Raw genomic sequence first — 19562 nt, 5'->3', positions numbered from 1 at the left:
TATTTATGTATTTTATGTTTATAAAGTGTCATGGCTACACTATAAGTAGCTTATGCAGATTTTGTCCATCAGTAGACTGGCTGTGTTACATGGCTGCTTTAACGGTAAGGTGTCAACAAGGAGGCTTTTTGAGCCTTCTGGTGGTTTCTCAAGCCTCCTCTTTCTTCCCCCCACACTGAAACCACAACATGCATGTCTAGTTCACAGAGGCCCTGTGGGCTCTGTGAAACTACACAATGAAAAAACAGACTTCAGGTGTACTCAGGACTCACAAGACACCACATTACTGTAGTGAAGTCCTTGTGGACTTCAGTGAAGTACTGCTGAGAGAATTCTGGACTGATCTCTGGAGTCAGTGTGTGTCCACAGTGGTAGTGGAGTTCTGGGTGTAGAGTTGTCAGTGTGTGCTGGTGTTTCCATAGTGACAATTGTGCTGAGTTTGTGTCTTCTCTTCACTGAAGGTGAGTGTGAAATTCTCTTTTAATGCTGAATTGCATGAAATTGTACATTTATTTGTTAATATAAAAATGTTATTTAAGCAAGCTGACTTTTTTCGGGTAGAACTGGAAAAATGTTTTACATAACAAATAATTATTAAATATTTCTGCATATCTTATGATTCCATCTTATGAAGTCTGTGTACTTTTTAATATAGTTAAAATATAATTGTCCTATATTTCCAGGTATACGTTTCTATAGGCTACACTGTAGTAAAGAGTAGAAGACAATTACATGTTATTGCTTTAGTACGTCTTTGTCTCCATGTGCTTTTGTATGTTTTAGTTTGCAGCTCCTCCCCTGCTCTGCCCCTTGACATGTGTCTCATGTGAGTTTTGTCTCTTACCCCTCCCAGTAATTGTTCCCAGATATTCCCTGTTTGTCTCCTGCTGTATAAATACACTAATGCTAATGTCTGCAGTCATGGTAGTGTATGACCCTACTTTCATGTAAATACTTGTGTCATGAAATAACTCAGCTCAGTGAATACATCAAATATAACATACAGGCTCCACTTTTACAGCAGTGTTCTTAATCTATTAGTGGTGTGAGAAAAATATGGTTTGTGGTAGAAAAGTATTAGATATGTGTATGCATTTTAATGTGGTCTGAGAGCTCAGGATGTCTGACGTCTGCTGCGGTTTCATTTCTCACAGTTCCAAGCAGTGGGCAGTGGGTACCAGATCAGAGTCTAAAGCCCATTTTAGACCAGAAGTGACAACCGTGTTGCTTCTGCCCCTCTGCAGCTGAACTGTGGTCACACACTCACAAGCTCAGTTTCCTTCTAGTCTATTTCTTGCCTTATGCCATGACAGGCTTATCAGTGGTTTCTAGCTAGAAATAGTACAAAATACTACTTTTATTCGGTAAAGTGTAGTTTAATAATCAAAACAGCACAACTCTGACTGCTGGGTCTATTCTAATGTGAAATTGGGATAAAGGATGATGTTTTAAACACAGACTAAAACTATAACTAGGCTCCAGTGTGTTCTCAATGGCAGGTCTAGTTTGAATTTAATTTAGTACAAAACAGGTTTAGTATGAGTAGGACTGGTATGGTTACTGATAATTTGGGTAATATTGTGTACTGTGAGGAGAGATGTCAGTACTTCACTGAGAAAAGGGACTGCTCATGTACTACCCAAACCATGTCCATGTTCAAAGGCTGATTAATAGAGTTTATCAAAGTTCAAATAGCTTCTTATTGTGAGTAATGCAGGTTTTTGTTGTTTATTTTTGACTCATTCAGTAAATCCAGAAATGCATATTACTCACAAAAAATCTTAAAGAACTTTTTTGCATAAGCAATGGTCCACAACAAATTATTGTGATGTGGAAACTGAAAAAGCAAACAAAAAGCAGGTCCTCTCACTATCTAGAAATTCTTGAATGTGTGTGTGTGTGTGTGTGTGTGTGTGTGTGTTTGCATGCTTATAGTCTCTGGAGACATAAAGCAGACAGCATTCTGTAGTGACAGTGCATAATAGTTCAAAGTATATTTACCAATAAAACAAATTTGATACAATGAATAAAATATTAAGTACACAGGACATCATAAGACAGTGCAAACCTAAAATATATCAAGCCATGAAAAAATAATGCAAAAATTTGTATGTGCACAAGCTTTGAAGTGATTAACTCTATAAACTGCATTTTAAAACTATAAACTTAGAAGGAGGAGTTTGAGAATAAGAGTGAGGGGATAATATGTCTGTTTGTTTCTCTCCTCTACATCAGACTCTACCCCCTTTGCTTTATAATGAGCATGTGTGTCTCCTATATGGTTTCACAGATGCAGCATCATGGTCAATGTGGGGTTGTGGGATACATCACAAAGGAAGAAACAACCAGAGTCCTCACAGGTCAAAGGACATGATGGCACTGAGTGTGGTTTAGTATGTCTCCGTAAAGCTGGTGATGTGAACTTGAAAAGAAACATAAGAGCTCTGGCCAAGTTCATTTGTTCCCAGTTCCTCTCTGCTGGGTGGACATTAGGGTCTGGAGTACTGAAGTAATGCTGTGAGAGTTCTGGAGTCAGTGTGTGTCCACAGTGGTAGTGGAGATCTGGGTGTAGAGTTGTCAGTGTGTGCTGGGAAGTCAGTGGTGTTTCCATAGAGACAAGGATGCTCAGTTTGTGTTTTCTCTTTACTGTACTTCCTCTCACTAAAGGTGAGTGACATGAAACTGTACATATATGTGCTAATCTAAAATGTTATTAAAGTGAGTTGAATCATTCAAGATTTATTTGGCCAAATTAGAATCATAACCTGGCTGGTCTTAGAATGAAAAATATGATTAAAAGGTCCAGAATGCAAACAGACTATATCTTTGCATGAAGTAAAGTTTATTAATCAAAAATAAATCAAAAAGTCAAAAGATGTTATTTCAGAAAATGAAAAGACAGGTTGGGGAAATTGAAGGGAAAAAAGAAATACAAAATAAATTGGTAAAAAGAGCTGGGAAAAGTTAAAGGGTAGGGCTAATTTTGTTGGAGCGCCTGGCACATGACAAGGTGCTTTTTATAGCCTGCCATGCTCGTCTGAAGAAGATGCGTACTCTCTTCAACTTCTTGCATTCTGAGCCTTTATATTTGAAATAAAAGTAGAATTTTTAAACTGGTGTCCATGGAATGAATGTATGTAAACACTGATTATTGATGTGGTGCTTTGATGCTACTCACCAGCTGGGGTGTTCTCCACTTTGACTGCCTCTGTAATAGATTCTGCTACTCCACCCAGATCCTCTCTTACATCTACAGATGTTTTTTTTTTTTCCCAACAATCAATACAAATGCAATTACATAATAAAGTACAGGCACATATTTAAAGTGAACAAAGATCATATCCTACTGTGTGTTCTTAATGGAAAGCTAGATTTATGCAAGAAAGTACATCTGCACCTTCTACATGGGTGCTGTGGTCCAAAGAGCAAATCTCTCCCGTTGACTCTGTGATCGTAAAGTGTTCAGCAGTTCTGCTCCGGATGGTACGAACCTCCTTACAGTCCTCCCGTTTCTTGGGTGAGAAATGAGAAATAATCAGTGATGAATTGTAAAGGAAATGAATCATCCATTGACCCCACCTGGGCAGTGGAAACTCCACTAATGGACAGCATATTTTGGATTGCTATCTGTACAAGTCAGGAAAGTGTGAAGGCTAAATAAATAAAACTGTGGATACAGTCTATATAAATCATTAAAATTATAGTATAAAATGATCTAGACACTTACACTTTCTCCCAGAGTGGCCGAGTAATGCTGCTTAAACCCAGCAATGGTAGCAGGGTCTTTATGACTCTTGTATCTTCTGGTAATGATATTAGTAATGAAGTTGTCCCTTGGCATCTAGAAAGGACAGAAGAAAGCTCTATTGTATTGAACGATAATAAAGCCATTTTATTTCTTTTAAAAAGTGAACAGTTTGTATGTGTTTTTTGACAACTAAAAAAAAAAATTCAAATTAAAGATTTATTCCTAAGAAGTAATTGAATTTGAACTGAAAATTAGGCTTTGATTACAACACAATTTTCTATAAAACAAGGCTTATTTTACATGCATTTGTGCACAGGATTACTTTTGTAGCCTAGTTTCATAACTCTATGGAAATGAGAAATCAAAGCTTATAGATTTTATTGTTTTATATAGTTATATAACAGAACAAATGGCCACCCGTAGCTCAATTTCTTCTACAAATGTTAATACATGTGAAACAAAGTTTGCCTGTTGTCCGACAGTGCATAATGGCCACACTCGTGGTCTTACAGAGGCTTTTCTAAAACAAGCGCAGAAGTCACTTTCCCTTGTCTCAGTCAACGCATTTCATCTAATGGAGTTCAGTTACGCGAATATTTTCAGCTACTTCCCCTTTTATCCATCAACGTTTCCTTTTAGTTAGTTCATTCTTTACTCACTTATGCCGCATTTTAAAATATTTGTGCGGTCCGTTAAATTAAACAGCTGTGAGGGCCCGAGTGCCGCAGGTCCCACAAACTCGCTTGACGTAGACAGACGTTTATTAGACGAACACGAATAACGAACACAGTGGCGCTCACACGAAACAGGCAAGATGAACATGAGCAACGTTGAACACAGCTTACAAACATAAAGTGCACCACGTACGTGAACATTAGCGAACACAGACCGACAGGGACGCACACACCAACCGGGGTTTAAACACACACAGACATTAGGAGAATAACCCGGTGCAGGTGTGTGTGACTACATAGTCGTGGTTTCACACAAGACCATGAACTCCCACTGCAGGCGGCGGGCCGTACCACGTGACTAGTGGGGCGGGGAGCTCACTATCAGCCCACTAATTAGTTCTCTATCATTAAAATTTATGTTCTCATTTTAAATTCGCATATTGGCTACTTGTTTATAATACGATTCCGTTATCAAATATTTAGTATCTACCTTTGTAGATAAAATTAAATTCTACGTACGTTTCGTTTTCGTTCCTCAGTACCTCTTATGCGTGAAGAATTGTTTGTAGTCTCTGTTGATGTTTTGTCTAAAATGATCGTCATCGGCAAATCCACTCAATAAACTGATCTGGGGTCAGAAATAGAATGACACACATTATGACATAATGGAGCGCTAAATTCTGTTCAGTGGCTGTTTAGAACAATGGCAGAAGTGCAGCTGAAATGACATTATAGTCTCATATTATAAATCACATTTTAAAATCATTTCTTTCTCTTTACGCTATCATTTTGTTACCAGGCTCAGATTAAAAAATCTAAATAAATAAAGTAAATATAACCTATACATGTAAACTATATATTAATTAATTAGTAATCATTCCACATAGGTACAATTCACTCGCTCTGTATTCGTTATAATCCAAAGTCATTTGAACACTCATTAAGGATCAAAATGCAACCTAAACAACAAGAACAACAATAATATATTCTTAAGAAATTATACAATTTTAACTGAAAATTAGGCTAATTGATCACAATACAATGTTCAACAAAACAAGGCTTATCTTTACTTGGGTGTTTCAGTACCAAGGCTACGCAGTTATGCTAACACTTTCTTGCATAATATATGCTTATATTATGAAATTGAGCAACTAGACAAACAGAATTAAATGCTCCGTTCATTACTGATTCAAATGGTTTATTATTTTTAAAAAATATATTTTTTAAAAGTGCAGGATGGTAGCCCCAAAATAACCTGCACATGGTTTTACAGGGGCTATTCCAACATGTGCTTTATCACACAACGTTTTGATCACATCTTCACAAAGGTTAATTACTGCTGAAAAGAAATAAGGTTAGCATACATTTTTTTATTTTCTTATAGCCTATAAAGAACACCCAACCAAACAACCTAGCTACAAAGAGACAAGGATAAAAATGTCATTACATGTATTATATAGGCATACAGATTTGAAATTAATGTGGTAAATGCAGACATACATAGACAAACATAATTAAATGTCCATTCATTACCGCTTCAAATGGTTTATTATTTTTTAAAAGTGCAGGATTGTAGCCCCAAAATATATCCTATATGAAGTGACCTGCATTAAGAAATTAATTGTTGATGTCACTAACTAGGTCCGGGGATTAGGCTGGCCACTCCGTAACTTTAATTTTGTTGGTCTGGCACCAAGATGCTGCTCGCTTACTGGTGTGTTTGGGGTCATTCTCTTGTTGAAACATCCATTTCAAGGGCATTTCCTCTTCAGCATAAGGCAACATGACCTCTTCAAGTATTTTGATATATGCAAACTGATCCATGATCCCTGGTATGCGATAAATAGGCCCGACACCATAATAAGAGAAACATCCCCATATCATGATGCGTGCACCACCATGCTTCACTGTCTTCAGAGTGTACTGTGGCTTGAATTCAGTGTTTGGGGGTCATCTGACAAACTGTCTGTGGCTCTTGGATCTAAAAAAAACAATCTTACTTTCATCAGTCCACAAAACGTTTCTTCATTTCTCTTTAGGCTAGTCCATGTGTTCTTTGGCAAATTGTAACCTCTTCAGCACATGTCTTTTTTTTAACAATGGGACTTTGTGGGGGCTTCTTGCTGATAGATTAGCTTCACACAGGCATCTTCTAATTGTCACAGTACTTACAGGTAACTTCAGACTGTCTTTGATCACCCTGGAGCTGATCATTGGCTGAATCTTTGACATTCTGGCTATTCTTCAATCCAATGGTAGTCTTCCGTTTTCTTCCACATCTCTCTGGTTTTGTTTTCTATTTTAAAGCATTGGGGATCATTTTAGCTGAGCAGCTTATCATTTTCTGCACTTCTTTATACGTTTTCCCCTCTCCAATAAAAGTTTTAATCAAAGTACACAGTTCTTCTGAACAATGTCTGGAACAACCCATTTTTCTCAGATTTTCAGAGAGAAATGCATGTACAACATGTGTTGGCTTCATCTTTAAATAAAGGCCACCTGATTGACATCTGTTTTTTCACAGAAGGAACAACCTCACTAATTGAACTCCACACTGTTATTATTTTGAACACGCCCGTTTCAATTAATTATTCAATTACACAAACTCAGGAGCATGCATATCATGAATGTTGGGTCTGATGGTTTTCTATGACTCTTATATACCATGCAGTAATATAATTTATACTAAAAACAGTGATTGATCTGATTAGTCATGTTGGACTGCTATTATTTTGAACACAACTGTGTATATATATATATATATATATAATACCAAGTGTTGCTTGTTGACATTTATTTTGAATTTGTCTTATTTTCTGTTAAGTTGCCGTGTACTCATTTATAGTTTTATTAAAACTCCTCAGGAACTGCAGTGTCTCATTTATAGCTTTACAATGTAATATAACTGAATTTTAATTGAACCTAAATAAAAATTAATTGAACAGTTGTTCATCTATACAGTGCAGGCTATACAACTCTAGGTAGGAGGCTAGGCAGGACGCATGAACAAGCCGACAAAAGTTACGTTTATTAACACCAGACAACGTAGCACATAGGCTAATACATGGTCAATCACCGACAACATCCACTACTAAACAGGAAAGTTATATACAAGAGCAGGTGTGAAACATGGGGATGGCATGGCCATATGAATGAACACACACGCACACACACACACACACACACACACATGTCTGGGAGGAGGGGCCGTACTGTGAAAATTTACACATCATTTTTTATTTCATTAAAGCCAAAAGCACTACTACTAAATAAATTACATGCAAAAAAGCTAATAATTCACAGAAGTATTCAAATTACCTTTCAGCAGATTAACCCCTAATGAGGCATTTACAGTGATGAAACAAATAAAATACTTGCTATTTACTGACTACCATACATGTTTTTGTATGTTTGTTTTTTGTCCATTTGCTTGATTGCATTTGTGTGTGTGTGTGTGTGTGTGTGTGTGTGTGTGTGTGTGTGTGTGCTTAACTTGAATTTAATTTGATGCTGGCATATTCTGTATAATCTGCATTATCCATTGGAGTGGACGCTGGTTTGGTTTTCTGACTGTGTACTACAGTGGAGTAAGTGACATCATCCTGTAGGAATAACACATTAACAATTGTTACATAACAAACATGTTTACAAAACACACATTCAGTATGATACACACCTGTTCTTTTGCTGTTTTGCATTTCAATTCTGGATTTACAGTTGCATATAGGACACTCGAATCTTCCTGTAGAAACACAAAAATGGAAAATTAGCAAACTTGTGTAAACACTAAAACACACTTTCACAAAAATACTGTATATAGGAGTCTATACATGCACACAAATGCACAAGTCAAATGCACCAAATACTTTTATGCACCTGTGACCATCATGCAAAAGGCAACAACAATATCCTATATATGGTCTGAAATCACTGGTACATGTCCAGAACATGTCTCCGTTTTCATATGAATGAAGTGATAAGAGCTGTGCTCCATAAGGACACAGGTGAAGTGAAACACAGGTAGAATTTAGTGGTAAATAATCCTTGTCCAAAGAAGGACAATATAACCAGCCTTAATACCTACAGGTCATAAGCTTTAACATCAGTAGTCATGAAATGCTTCAAGAAGTTGGGTCTATCTTACCTCTTACTTAAGTCTATCTTACTTAGACTTCAGCTCGGCTTTCAACACAATTGAGAGTGGAACCCTGTGTCTGTTCAGGGCATTTTCATCTACCTGTCAGATAGAAAGTAGCTTGTGTGCCTGGAACCTTATCTGTCAGAGCCCCTATCCATCAGCACTGGGGTTCCTCAAGGCTGGACACTCTCAGTCCTCCTCTTCTCCTGCTACACCAACAAGTGCATTTCCAGCTATCATCAAGCAAATGACCCTAACAGGACTCGTTAGCAACACTGACGGGACTGCTAGTGGAGTCAAGTGGCTCGTCTGGCTTTGTGGTGCACTGAAAACAACTTGGAGGTCAACATGCAAAAAGCAGTAGAGATGGAAGATTCATTTCTGAAATAAGACAACTGTCCATCTCCCTTTGTAACTCAGTACAATAAGTGATGTGGAGTCTGAGCTTTCTACACACCACCATCTCCACTGATTTCAAACTGGAGATCACAACAGCCATCATCAAAAACGTTCATCAGTGTATCAGGAGCTGCTTTGTATCAGAAACTCACCATGGACCCCACACAACTAGGGAACCCCACACACTATCTGTATAAAACCCCCTGCTCAGGTATTTGTTACTGCTTCAACAAAACTTGAATTTCAGAACCTGTGTTTTCCCAAAGATGGTTTTCCTTTAAAAAAACATGAAAATAGTGCTGTATATGATATATGTGATCCCTTATTTGAACTGTATTGTACTAATTGTATTATATCATCTGAACCCCCAGGATTCACATACAAAGTAGCACTCACTTGAACAGGTGAACAAAGCACAGCAGAACAATCCTGTAAAAACACACACACACACAGCATGGAAGATTTGACCTTGAAGGACATGTGCCAGTAATGATGTGGAGGTTGTTTTTCTTATGTTACAGTGGTGTGTGTGTGTGTATGTGTACCTTTGTATCTCCAGCACAAGACCCCCACGAGACCCAGCAGCAGGAGGAGGACAGCTCCCACAGCAGTAGTCATGAGGATATATAATAGATCACCAGCAGGGTTTTGGACATCTGAAGGCAAACGTTATACAAATGTTATGTGTATTTGTGTGCGTGTTAGTGTTTATGTTTTTACACAGCATGCATTTTAATTGCTTTTTAAGATATTAGGAGACCATGTTGATATGCAGTAAATGCATGTTACCGTCAGTCAGAGTCTTTGCACTGTCAGTAGTGGAAGCGTCAGCTGGAGCCTTTGCACTTGTTTTGCCATCAAATCTTGATGTAAATTCTGTTGTTGAGATTCCTGGAGAGGGAGATGTGTTTGTTAGCATAAGATAGTGTACTGCTTTAGTACTACTTGTGTTTGCAAGTTTGGCTACAGTACTGACCCATTATAAATGTGTATAGGAACATTCAGGGTGGTTTACATTCGTGACACTAGTAGACATGTGATTGTACCTGAGGGGGGGCAAGTGAACAAGCTCATCAGCGCATGTTTAAAAGTTTATTTAAAAACTAATTTTTATAATGAAGTGTTGACTTTCCAAGTAATGGTGTTATATTATAGAGTTAGCACTAATGCATTGGAATTATCCCTCTTGAGCGTTGTGATACGGCCACAAAACAAATCAAATTATGTCAAAATAAAATTCCCAATGAAGTATTAGAAGTATTTAAAATATATATTTTAAATTTGTTTTGTATGTTGACCAAAAAGCTGTCAATGTGGGTGTATAGCCTGTAATTAGACTTCTGTGGTTGGGAAATATAGTTTTGCACTGTCACTTTATTGACTGTCATAGTAAGGGCACATGAAGAAAAATGCCATTTTCAGGTAAAACATGTCTTTGGACAATTGGGAATACATCTAATTTTGGATGAGATGAGTCAAAAACAGATCACTTCTGTCATTTTGGATAAAGCCTTTAGTCAAACTACAAATATACATTTCATATTTACCCTGGACTTGTTTTAGCTGTCCTTTTGCAAACAAACACCTACCAAGTATCACGTCGACCGAACTCCAAGCACACTACAACACCCAACATGCCATTTGTCGCAAGGTCAAGGACTCATCCAATCATACACATTCATTCAGATCCTCATCACCAGAATATTGACAGCACCTGTTTTCTACTTCCCACCTGTATATAAACCTCATTAGACCTCACCAGAATTCTGCGATATTGCCACTAGTTTCGACTGTGCATACCGAGAGTTATTTCCTTGATTGCTTTCCCGTGTTTCGATTGTGTTTTTTGTTCTCCAGACTACTGATTTTTTCCTACCCCTTTTGTATAGTTTGATTGGTTTGTTATTGCTCTTTGGTTGTTGGACTCGGACAGTTTACCTGTATGATTTGGATTACCCCTGCCTTGGCTTTCCTTGTTTTGACCCTGGCCTGTTCATCCATCAAAAGTTGAAACAAAATAAATCTCTCTCTACATCCGCGAGCATCTGGCCTTACCTGTCCCATCACACCAAGCCACATCAGTGAGAAAACACTACCCAAGTGACCTGTAGCATTCATACTATGTCCAGTATATCAGCCTTTGATGGTCTAAGAGTGCTCTTTAGGTGTAACAGGTGCTACAGGTATAATGTAACACTAGTTTGCTAAAGTTCAGTTTATTTATGAGATTATCAATGCACTAAGAATATGGATCTAAGTTACTTACCTTTAAAAGTGAGTTTGATGTATAGTTGTTCATATTCCTTATGTATACAATCGTAATCTCCCTCATCTTCAACTGTCAGGTGTAATATGAGTAGGGAGAGATTTCCTGGAGCGTGAGCAGTACCTAGCTGAACTCTGTTTCTGTACTGTTCACTCTCACTGGAGATCACATCCCATGTTCTTCTTTTTGGGTGGTATTTCTTCCAGGTGAAACTCTCAGGTTTGGCAAGCAAGTCTATGCAGCTGCAGGGTAGCAGTACTGAGTCTCCTGTGTGTGCAGTGATGTGTTTTGTCTCCCTGTTGTGTTCCAATACGCAACCTGTAGAAACACACCTTACTGTCAGACTCCTCCACATTTGCTTGTTAGATTAATAAATATTTACTTTAAATATGATATGATTTTTAGCATTGTTCTAATGACATTCACTATCCTTATAACAATGATAGTTATAACTGAGCAATTTGGTTGCTCCATTTATGTAACAATTTGAGCTTTGCTTGTTAATGCAGTTCACTTCATATAGGATACTGTAAGGGTTGGCACCAGGCCAAGGCCCCTCCGGCCACCAGAGGGAGGCCTCAAGTCAACCACACCACTAATCAGGTTTAACACCCAACAGCTGGGTTAGACCTAATAAAAGCCCCATGACCCAGTCATTCAGAGCTGGTTGTTTGCTAAATATTTGAGCCAAGCTCCTAGCTGGTAACTTCCTGCTACACCTCACTTCTTATCTGTGAGGGTGTTTGTGTTTTTACACCTTCCCTCTCGAGTCTGTCTCTCTCCCAAGGCTTCCCTTAGCCATTCAAGTTGTTCCCTGTTTTCTGGTCTTGTTTGGGAAATTTTAGTTTGGTTTTCCTCAGTGCATCGGGGTTGCCATTTCTTCCCGTTACGTCCTTTGTTCTCCCTTTTTCCATGCTCGGCATGGTGTTTAGTTTTTTTCCTTTTGTTTTACCTGATCCAAGATCTAACTGTTTTGGACAGGGGCTATCCCTTGTTAGAGGGTGGTTGCTCACCCAATAGGCTATTGGTGTCATCAGTTAGATGACCTGGGTTCAAGCCTGCCTTATATATATATGTTCTTGAACTGTTTTACAGATAATCTTTCCTACAAAGGGCCATACTGATAGATACTTTGTTTCCCAGCATTCATACGTGACTCTACACTGGATCCTACTTTTCAAAGCCCTATTAATATGATCAGTTAATTATTCATGTTGTATTTATGACCTGATTATATATAATCTTGCATTCAGAATGTGATTGTGTTTATTTTTGATGAGGTGTGATGTTTGGTTGTTAGATTGTAGATTGTGTTGTGGTGTTTTTTCATGGTGCTTTTATTACCCAGTTTGATTTATTTATTTTTTTAACTACCCTTCAGGAATTTCTGCTCAAGCTTACTGTGGCCTGCACAGTGTTGTATTCCCAAAGCTTGAGGAGCTGAAGACAGAGCTGGTAGCTGTGAAAGAAACACACCACCTAATGGTGGCAGGTTATGGTGAAACTGATGAAGACACTGAAGAGCCATATGAGGATGTCACCACAGATGCTTCAACATATGATGAATTCTAGACTCCATCCTGTCCACTGCATTTACCACATTAATTTCAAATCTGTATGCCTATATAATACATGTAATGACGTTTTTATCCTTGTCTCTTTGTAGCTAGGTTGTTTGGTTGGGTGTTCTTTATAGGCTATAAGAAAATAAAAAAATGTATGCTAACCTTATTTCTTTTCAGCAGTAATTAACCTTTGTGAAGATGTGATCAAAACATTGTGTGATAAAGCACATGCTGGAATAGCCCCTGTAAAACCATGTGCAGGTTATTTTGGGGCTACCATCCTGCACTTTTAAAAAATATATTTTTTAAAAATAATAAACCATTTGAATCAGTAATGAACGGAGCATTTAATTCTGTTTGTCTAGTTGCTCAATTTCATAATATAAGCATATATTATGCAAGAAAGTGTTTGCATAACTGCGTAGCCTTAGTACTGAAACACCAGAGTAAAGATAAGCCGTTTTGTTGAACATTGTATTGTGATTAATAAGCCTAATTTTCAGTTAAAATTGTATAATTTCTTAAGAATTTATTATTATAGTTGTTGTTTAGGTTGCATTTTGATCCTTAATGAGTGTTCAAATGACTTTGGATTATAACGAATACAGAGTGAGTGAACTGTACCTATGTGGAATGATTACTAATTAATTAATATTAATATAATTAATTAAATTAGTTTACATGTATAGGTTATATTTACTTTATTTATTTAGATTTTTTAATCTGAACCTGATAACAAAATGATGGCATAAAGAGGGGGAAATGATTTTAAAATGTGATAGTGTGATTTCTGATATGAGACTATAATGTCATTTCAGCTGCACTTTTTTCATTGTTCTAAACAACCACTGAACAGAATTTAGCGCTCGATTATGTCAGAATTTGTGTCATTCTATTTCTGACCCCAGATCAGTTTACTGAGTGGATTTGCCGATGACGATCATTTTAGACAAAACATCAACAGAGACTACAAACAATTCTTCACGCATAAGAGGTACTGAGAAACGAAAACAAAACGTAAGTAGAATTTAGTTTTATCTACAAAGGCAGATACTAAATATTTGATAACGGAATCGTATTATAAACAAGTAGCCAATATGCGAATTTAAAAAGAGAACACACATTTTAATGATAGAGAACTTTTGACTGAACGGAGAACTAATTAGTGGGCTGATAGTGAGCTCCCCGCCCCACTAGTCACGTGGTACGGCCCGCCGCCTGCAGTGGGAGTTCATGGTCTTGTGTGAAACCACGACTATGTAGTCACACACACCTGCACCGGGTTATTCTCCTAATGTCTGTGTGTGTTTATCCCCCTGTCGGTCTGTGTTCTCGCTAATGTTCACGTACGTGGTGCATTTTATGGTTTGTAAGCTGTGTCGGACAACAGGCAAACTTTGTTTCACATGTATTAACATTTGTAGAAGAAATTGAGCTACGGGTGGCCATTTGTTCTGTTATATAACTATATAAAACAATAAAATCTATAAGCTTTGATTTCTCATTTCCATAGAGTTATGAAACTAGGCTACAAAAGTAATCCTGTGCACAAATGCATGTAAAATAAGCCTTGTTTTATAGAAAATTGTGTTGTAATCAAAGCCTAATTTTCAGTTCAAATTCAATTACTTCTTAGGAATAAATCTTTAATTTTAATTAATTTTTTTTTTAGTTGTCAAAAAACACATACAAACTGTTCACTTTTTAAAAGAAATAAAATGGCTTTATTATCGTTCAATACAATAGAGCTTTCTTCTGTCCTTTCTAGATGCCAAGGGACAACTTCATTACTAATATCATTACCAGAAGACACAAGAGTCATAGAGACCCTGCTACCATTGCTGGGTTTAAGCAGCATTACTCGGCCAAACTGGGAGAAAGTGTAAGTGTCTACATCATTTTATACTATAATTTTAATGATTTATATAGACTGCATCCACAGTTTTATTTATTTAGCCTTCACACTTTCCTGACTTATACAGATGGTAGTCCAAAATATGCTGTCCATTAGTGGAGTTTCCACTGCCCAGGGGTGGTCAATGGATGATTCATTTCCTTTACAATTCATCACTGATTATTTCTCATTTCTCACCCAAGAAACAGGAGGACTGTAAGGAGGTTCATACCATCCAGAGCAGAACTGCTGAACACTTTATGATCACAGAGTCAACGGAAGAGATTTGCTCTTTGGACCACAGCGCCCATGTAGAAGGTGCAGATGTACTTTCTTGCATAAATCTAGCTTTTCATTAAGAACACACAGTAGGACATGATGTTTGTTCACTTTAAATATGTGCCTGTACTTTATTATGTAATTGCATTTGTATTGATTTTTGGGAAAAATAAATTGTAGATGTAAGAGAGGATCTGGGTGGAGTAGCGGAATCTATTACAGAGGCAGTCAAAGTGGAGAACACCCCAGCTGGTGAGTAGCATCAAAGCACCACATCAATAATCAGAGTTTACATACATCCACTCCATGGACACCAGTTTAAAAATTCTACTTTTATTTCAAATATAAAGGCTCAGAATGCAAGAGGTTGAAGAGAGTACGCATCTTCTTCAGACGAGGATGGCAGGCTATAAAAAGCACCTTGTCCTGTGCCAAGCGCTCCAACAAAATTAGCCCTACTCTTTAACTTTTCCCAGCTCTTTTTACCAATTTATTTTGTATTTCTTTTTTCCCTTCATTTTCCCCAACCTGTCTTTTCATTTTCTGAAATAACATCTTTTGACTTTTTGATTTATTTTTGATTAATAAACTTTACTTCATGCAAAGATTTTGTCTGTTTGCATTCTGGACCTTTTAATCATATTTTTCATTCTAAGACCAACCAGGTTATAATTCTAATTCAGCCAAATAAATCTTGAATGATTCAACTCACTTTAATAACATTTTTAGATTATCACATATATGTACAGTTTCATGTCACTCAGCATTAAGAGAGAATTTCACACTCACGTTTAGTGAGAGGAAGTACAGTAAAGAGAAAACATAAACTGAGCATCTCAGTTTATGTAATTCCTTATCTCAATGGAAACACCATTGACCTCCCAGCACACACTGACAACTGTGTTCATGAGTAGGGGTTGGGTCTCTGATAGAGGGCTAGGGTGAGGTCTTAGAGCTAAATGGCCCTCCAAACTGAGGGATTCAGAGTCTCACTTCAAATTGTGCATTAGGAGAAATTTCTCAGAATCCCTTGTGAATCATTGATAAATGGATGCAGAAGCAAGGGGGTAGATTTCAACCACTAGCCTTTGTAACTCAGTCCCAAGGAGCAAGATGACACTTGAAAACAAGGGGTAGGAGGAAAAATGAGAGGGGATTGGGCCTTGGTAAAAATCTAAGCACTAAATCTAAGAATAAAATGGTTTAAAACATATTACTTTTAATACATATGGTTTTAGCTAATCCTAGAGATATATAATAAAGTTAAGATATCTGTTACAGGACAAGGAGGTTTTCAGATCCAGTACAGACATTAAGTCATATAAGATCAAATAAATTTGAAAAAAGAACAAAATTATTTACTCTATAATGCACCATCTTAAAAAAAAATGAGATCCCCTCTAAAATCCTCAATGTCAGACCTAGCTACCATACATTGTACATTCTTTAAATTGAGAACAGCATTTTGAAGTCTGATTTCTGACTCAGTTACTGTTCAAATGGACAAATTAACACAAATTACATCAAATATGGCCCATCCAGTTACTGGCTTAGACACAGCGTTAGTGTAATTCTTATTACTTTATCTGACACCAAATCAAAGGTGATAAATCTGATTTTGAACCCTGACAGACTCAGAGGGGCCTGGATGTTGCACCAACTGCTGTGATCAGATCATCATAGTGAATCAACATACAAGACAACGCACTGGGAAATAACTCAAAACTGATTTATAAATGAGTCACAGGACTGTTAGAGAGTTTGGAGCTTAATGTACGTCTGTCACATCGCTATGTCTGTTTTAGAATTACATAGTTCCATATGACTTAAGTAATATTTGTATGAAACACTGATATATATGACCAACATCCCTAATGTTATAACTGCCCCTGATTTGTGTGCTACAGACTGCCATGATTGGTTTGTCAAAACAAATGAAGACTCATTCAAATATCACTCAACAACTTTATTTCCATTCAGATGCCTGGGTTTGTGTACATCTGTATTCACTGTGCCATCAGAAATAATCCAACAGTCTGTTACTTTTTCTCATATCTGGTGTAAGGGAACTGGACTAAGTCTGAAAGGAGCATTTAATTTTAAGTTTAATTATAGCTAAATGAAGTCCCTTCTATATGTAGCTCACTAAACTAGCACAACATTTAGCCTTTCATTGCTCCGAGATAATACAGAGACATGACTATATTTGTTGCTAATTGATATGAGAGATATCAGTAGCACTCCCATCGTACTGCTGACTAGACTGTGTGGGAGACGTCTACCACTACACAGTGGGGTCGGTTATCTTTCCCATGAACAGGATACTCCTGGTGTTCTTCTCCACAATGAAGACTAGGAACGGTCTGTTGACTTCTGTTTTGAAAATAAATGACAAGGGCATGAATTCAAGAGTAGTTGCAGCTGTAGCCTGAGTGCCCTGCTCATCCACGCTGAGGACGGCCTTGTGCAGGACCTGTGGGGAAGGACCAATCTGGGCAGTCATTGAATGACACTTTAATGTATGTAAGCAGTAGATGCATTAACTTCTGAACAGTCCTTGGTGGACAACAGATGGAATTTGCCTGCTGCATCTCACCAGTGTGTTGACTGGATGTAAAAGCATTGTGCAGTGTGTTGATTGTAAAGTGTCCTTGGGTACTTGAAAGGCACTATACAAATGTAACTTCATATTGTGTCATATCAAGAGAGACAAACCTAGAAATTCACTTTTTTTTTTTTTTTTTTTGAGGCTCAGAGTGCAGTCAAAATTCTACTGGATATTTAAGATGGGCAGTCTATTAACAATATCTCCCACACTCATAATGTGACACTCTAGACATGACAGCATTTCTCCACATACCTTGGAAACTGCCACCTTGGCCCCCTTACTGATTCCAGAGAAGTCTGCACTGTCTGAGAATGCATCAACCATTCCCATGTCCTTCAGAGTGTCCCCAAGACAGGAGGAAGCAGACACTGAGAACTTGGGCATATACAAGTCCAAAGTGCTGGAGAACAGACATGGTCAGTCAGGCAAACGCACTCTTACATGGAATAGCATGGGCAAAATATTTATTTAATACATTTTTGTCATTGGTAACCTTGTCAGAGAGTAAAGGTTTTACTTTGTGGTACTACTTAATATGTATAAATGAAAGTATATTTTAAAAAGCATTTCATGATACATTACATTTTGTGGACTTTGTCCTTCCAGTACTTGAGGTGATCCTAGCTGATGTGTTTCTCCAACTCCTCCATTTTTCCATGGTCAGGCAGGACGATCATCATGGAGGCGTTTCCATTATATGGCAGCATGATAACGGACGTAAAGTTGCCCTGGTCATAGTAGAAGTCATATTCACCATTTCTGTTCATCATATCCACAGGCACTGTGGTGTTCTCATCCACATGAAAGTCACCTTTGCTGGTGTGCTCCACTTTAAAAGCCTCTTGCCATTTACCTGAGAGAATGAAATACAAAACTGGTTACTGCAGTTCAGGTGAAATACATGAAAAATTATTTAATCTCTAGTGGGTTCTACTTGTCTCCTTTTACCTTTGAAATACACATAGTTGATGAGCATCATCACAGTGGCAGCATCCAGACTCTTGACCAGATCAGTGATCATGTCCTTGGTCTTTTTGGCAATTAACTTGTTGATCTCCTGCACAGCGACTTCAGGTGTGGAAAAGTCCACACTGATGGCTTCACCTTTGTAGAAGTGCTGGATATCTTTCAGAAACTTGTCTTCAGGCTTGAAGCCTTTTTGTACAGCTGCAGCTCCTCCTATTTCCAACAGTAGGGCATCCTGGCTGTGGTCCAGCATGTGGAGAAGGTGCTCATAGCCTTCATTGACCTGATCAGCTGTGAGAGCACTGTAGTCCAGAGTGCTGAAGATTTGTGAGTGGGTATTGCTCTTGGCCCCCAGGGCCAGCATGGATAGAACCATGGAGATACTCAGAGGAGAGAAGAAGATATTCTTGCCCTGGGTGTCAGGATGGCTGGCCAGCTTCTTGTAGAGGGAGAAGGCAAAGTCTGCGTTGTGGGGTGAGAGTTTGTGGCAGGGTTTGTCTTCTCCATTCTGGTGGGGGTGGGCTGCATCCTTGCCATGATGGAGATGTTGGTGGTGATCTGCTGAATGGTCTTGATCATGATCCTGCTCCTTGATGCCTACAGTCCAGTCCACTGACAGTATGAGGACAACAATCAAACAGCACTGGACCTTTCCCCACATTTTAACACCTGCAGAAGCACTGCACAGATTTGAAATGTATCACATGCAGGTTCATTTAAACACAACTATTACATTAGAAAATAGTCAACACATGGATTTTCATAAGAGAGGTATATACGTGATAGCCTGCATGGAGACTACTTCTGAGTCTAGTCTTTAATTCAGTTTTTACATTTTTAAAGATGTAATAGATCACTGTTGAAGTGTTTGCCATTTAGTTGAAACAAGATCTGAGGAAAAAATTATTTGTATCTCCAGAATATCAGTCATCTTACAGTACATTTACTTACCATCCACGTCCTGTCAGCAGTAAACTATTGGGATTGAGTTCATACATTTTATAGTCTGTTTGGTGTAATCTGAG

General features: G+C 37.9%; 1 long non-coding RNA gene and 1 pseudogene across 1 annotated transcript in view; one reads left to right on the top strand and one right to left on the bottom strand.

Moving 5' to 3' along the window:
- LOC145660340 (uncharacterized) overlaps window positions 1–19562 on the top strand; it is a 187737-nt gene that overhangs the window by 153262 nt on the left and 14913 nt on the right. The gene's annotated exons all lie outside the window — the stretch shown is intronic.
- LOC145660334 (alpha-1-antitrypsin homolog) lies at window positions 17186–19449 on the bottom strand (annotated as a pseudogene).

The sequence above is a fragment of the Electrophorus electricus genome, chromosome 2 (assembly GCF_041902795.1).
Source record: "Electrophorus electricus isolate QZ-2024a chromosome 2, ASM4190279v1, whole genome shotgun sequence".
NCBI classification, from domain to species: Eukaryota; Metazoa; Chordata; class Actinopteri; order Gymnotiformes; family Gymnotidae; genus Electrophorus; species Electrophorus electricus.
The sequence above is the reverse complement of the archived record's forward strand: the minus strand, read 5'-3'. Positions and strand labels throughout refer to the sequence as shown.